Source organism: Sarcophilus harrisii, chromosome 5 (assembly GCF_902635505.1).
Source record: "Sarcophilus harrisii chromosome 5, mSarHar1.11, whole genome shotgun sequence".
NCBI classification, from domain to species: Eukaryota; Metazoa; Chordata; class Mammalia; order Dasyuromorphia; family Dasyuridae; genus Sarcophilus; species Sarcophilus harrisii.
In genome coordinates, this window is record NC_045430.1 from 91,797,781 (window position 1) to 91,802,593 (window position 4,813).

General features: G+C 34.4%; 1 pseudogene; it reads right to left on the reverse strand.

Annotated features, from left to right (window-relative positions):
• Positions 1-2,980: 2,980 nt before the first annotated feature.
• On the reverse strand, positions 2,981-4,432 carry LOC100926852 (annotated as a pseudogene).
• Positions 4,433-4,813: the final 381 nt, after the last annotated feature.

The window sequence follows — 4,813 nt, forward strand, 5'->3', positions numbered from 1 at the left end:
TCCCACTATATCTCTCCATTTAATAAACTATTAAATTGGTCTCTAATCTCTGTCTTGCTCAGTTTCTCCGGCATTGCATTTTGGAGCTCCTCAGCAAGATATCGGGAACTGAGAACGGGACTAGGGGTTAGAGACATTTCAAGTCTCCACTTTGGGCCTGGAAGACAGTTGGGGATCTGGGTTTTCTCTTTCTTGGAAAAGCCTAGTCTTCTGGATTCCTCCAGAGGCTCCAAGAAGAGAGCAGTTCACCAGCTGGGACCACACCCAACAGTGGATACTTTCGATTCAGCTGGGAGAGAGTAAATCCAATTTGATTTGTTTTTGTTTGTCTGTGTTAGCACTTGGATTCTCAGAATATTAGAATGCTGAAGGAATAACGGGCATTGAATTCTGAGAAGGTTCTTATTCGGGACGCTGGATAATACCCTCTGGTTTTGTTTCTCCTAGACACCTGGTCTGATACTTGCTTGTGCTAACACCTGGGTTCTCAGAATAACAGGACACTGACAGGTGTTAAAATTCTGAGAAGTAGTGTCGAACTGGATGCAATTGGCACTACCTGAGTGTCTCCTAAGACACATCTGGTTCTGTGTGCCATTGGCACAACTCTGGGCATTCCAGAGTATAAATCTGGGTGTCTTTTTAAGATACCATTTGGTTTTGGTTCTTCATTAGCGTCAAACCAGACACGGTTGTCACTACCTGGGTGTCCTTTTAAGACACCATTTGACTCTGGTTCTTGATTAGTGTCAAATTACATTATAGATGAGTTTATAAGGTTTGACAAATAGTTTAAATTGATAAATCCACCAGATAGTTGTTTGGTAGGCAGAGCAAACTAAATAAGAAAAAAGTACAGAGTGTTTTCTTAGTTTCTTTCCTTATACTTTTGTTTGCCAAGCTTCCTTATGAAATAGAAATGGCTGCTCTGGGAGGGATTACATGTAATGATCTATCCCCACAAGTTGAATAGCAAGAGATAGTGTTGTATTGGTTACTGTGCTTTTGTAATCCTAGATTAAAGCTTTTTGAAAAAAAAATCAGCTCTGCATTGTCTAATACCCTATTTAGATGATTTAATGCAAGTGAAGACAGCATTTCTCAGGAGGCTGATCTCTGCCTACTGTTAAGTACATGAATGAGAAAGGGAAAAACCTCAGCTTTTTTGGTTTGTTGGTTTTCTTTGTAATCATAAAAAAGAGGCTTCCCAGTTGTGAAAGAATCTAACATAATTTTAAATCTGGATTTAGGATGGTAACAGAAGGAAAAAATCCTTTCTGGAAAACTGAAACTGAATGCCATGTTATTTTAATGATCAAACTTGGCCCCAAAAAAGGAATATGAGATTGCACCTCCCCTTACTTTCTTTGCTGAGGTGGATGCCACAGGTGTGGAATGCTGTTGGACTCCACGTCTATGTTGATTACATTACTTTTTTTTTTTCCCTTTAAAAAAGGTGTTGGCCATGTTTAACATATCAAATTGCTTGGTGTTTTTTGTTTTTTTGGGGTTTTTTTGGTGGGGGTGGGAAGGAAGGGAGAAAAATTTATAATACAAAGTTTTGCAAAGATGAATGTTGAAAACTATTTTTGCATGTATTTGGAAAAAATAAAATACTGTTAAAGAAAAAAAAGTTTGCTATCATTATATATGTGAAGACATGCAAGATATATTTTCATAAAATTGATATTGACAAAGAAAGTACAGATTATAAGAGATGCCTCTCTAGTTGGGAAGAAGAGGGGGGAAAAATGACATGGACACAAAAGATATCTATATAAAAATTGTATTGTGTTGTTTTGTTTTGTTTTTAAAACAATTTTTTTTTTTCTCATGGAGAGAAAAAGGTAAAGGAAGAATACATTCCCAGTCAAAATCATTCAATTTATTTATTATTTACTCTTATTAACTGAGTTAACATTTTATTTCTCTACTTATTAACTATCTTCTTATCTAAAGTTTCCTTCACCTTCCCCTATTGAGGAAGAATTCCCAAGTGAATAGAAAGCTAGTTTCAGAACAAGAAGATGTGAACCTGCTCTCACCTAGAACACATACTAGATTTATGACACTGGGCAGGCTTTCATCACTCTGTACTCAAAACAATTCTCTGAGTCTCTAAATTGTAGATTAGATGTGTTACCTTTTTATCTAAAGATTCCCTCAAAGAGGCAGAATTCCCCAGTAAATTGAGATTTGACTTCAAAACCAGGAAGGTATAGTTTGGGCTCCCATCTCTGACATCCACTGGGGCAATAATTTGATCTCTCAATACTCTGAGCATTATTCTAAAATAAAGGTGTTTTGGAGGTGGTCACATGCACAGTTCACATCCCTTCTTCCTAATGATGTCATGATATTTTTCAAGAAGGAAAATCAAACAACAATAATGATTAAGATACTGGATGAGTTATTTAAGATGTGCTCAATATAACAAGTTAAGAAGTGTTTTTAAAAATTTAATAAAATTACTGAATTAAATAAACAAAAATAAAAAATAAATTTAAAAAAAATTAAATAAACATAAAATAAAAAATATACACATATTTTTATATACAAAGTTTAAATGAAAAATAGGATTTTACAGGAAACTATTAAATATAACTTGATTCATTAAAATATATAATAAATTCAACATGTTATATGTTACTTTTCTTTATGACTTTCTTTGGATTTTATTTCTGAGGGTATTTCAACTTTTGGGGTTGAAAAGACAAAATTCAGTTGGTATGTTGTGTAAGTGGTTACATGCAGACAGGAATAAAAACTATTTGAATTCAGAATCAGTCATATAAAATGCCATTAGAAAAACATCATGGAGAACGTGGACTATCTAGTATCATCCAAATCATTTACTTACTTCATTGCACAATTCATAAAAAGATAATTGTGTCTCAAAACCAGACAACAGGTTCATAAAATACTTCTTTTTACACTCTTAAGTGATGCTTTCAGGAACAATGGCTTTTTATAAGGCGATTTAGTTGCCCATCACTTTACCAGTGAATTTTGGTGAACAATACTTTCTTTTTATCTTCTTTCTTTTTTTCTCCCACAAGATCTTTTTGCTTGCTTCTCTTCTCTTATTCACTGGATTCCAGGGACCACAGATATTAAAAGTATCTTTATCTTACATGTTTGTATATTTTACCTTTTTGCTTTTATCCTCAAACTGAAGTACATGGGACATTCATTCTTCATCATTGTCTACTTCAGTTTCAGAAGTTTCATATTCAGGAGTTTCAGCAACGGCCTTGAATGAGTTCAGATTTAAACTGGTTCAACAGAGTCAGTGTCTGTTCTTCTCAGGATAACCCTTTCTTTGACTATTGCTTCTTTAAAACTTGATATTTTTTCTTTTCTCTTTGATATTTTGCAGCAGCACTATCTGAACATTATCTTTTTCTTCCATTTTCCTTTCTGTTTGTTTGGCCAAAGTGTCATCTTCTTTCTTTTTGTAGCTAAGAGTTCTCAGTTTAGGAGTCAGACTTCTTTCTTGAATTCCTCACTGTGGATAGTTGATTTCTCTATTTCTTTATCTACTCTTTTAATAGATTTGACATTTTCACTTCTATCCTTTTTCAATTTTTTGGCAATTTGTTCTTTCATTAGATTCTTTTCATCACTATCATCTTCATCTTCTTCCCATTCATTTTCATTATCATCTGAATCTCCTATCATTGAATCTGAACCCTTTTCACTTTCAACAGCTGGAACTGAATTGAAATGTGGATTAAACTTGAGCAAATCATGACTACTTTTGCTTTTTCCCTTTGTGCTCTAATTTGGTTTACTTCTTCCTCTTCAGCTTCTTCTCCAAATGAAAGTAAACTAAAATTTTTTGTGCCTTTAGTTGTTAATTTCTTTTACTTCATCTTCTGGTTTGTCCTTCTTTGGCTTCTTATTATCTCTTGGTATGATGTCATCAAAAGGATGAAATAAAACCTCAGAACTTCTTATTTTATGTGGATTTCTTTTTCATTACCTTTATTATTTCTTAAGTCAATCTTAGCATATTGTATACTGTGTCTCCTGTTATCTTTCCAAAAATGGTATATTTATTGTTAAGTTAATTTGCATGATTCAAGGTAAAGAAAAACTGACTGCCATTATTGAGCTTCATCATCTGCCATGGCAACCAGTCCCCTCCGATTAAAATGCAATCTTGAGTGAAATTCATCCTTGAAAGGAACACCATATAGATAGATTCTCCACCAGTTCCAGTACCAGTAGGATCTCCTCCTTGGATTATAAAACCAAATACAACCCTATGAAATATTGTGTTGTAATAACCTTCCATACAAAGTTGAATGAAATTTTAACATGCTTTAGGAGCCTCTTTTGTCCGTAGTTTTATGTCAGTATCACCAGTTATTGTTTTCAATAAAACCTTTCCATTCATGGGTGGCTCTCGGTTGTCGACATATAACTTTCAAAGATACCCTGCTGTAGAGGACAGAAGATATTGGGGAACTCTGAGAAAAGTATGCTTGAAGCAAAGATACTTACAGCAGGGTGTTCACTCAGTGTGATTGATGAGATAATGGTTCTCTAGGTTACATATACTTAGTACTCAGTATGGTGATGTAATGGTTCTACAGTTGACACATGCTCAGTGTGCTGTAGTGATATAATTGTACTAAGGTATATAAGGGCTGAGAGGACTTGAAATAAGTAGACTTGAGAGAGACTTGAGTGAGTGTGTGCTGGAGCTTGGTCCCAGACACAGACACAGAGAAAATTCTGGACAGTACACCCTGCTTGTCAATGATTCTTTCTGGTCTTCCATCCATTTTCTTCTGTACATTTTAAA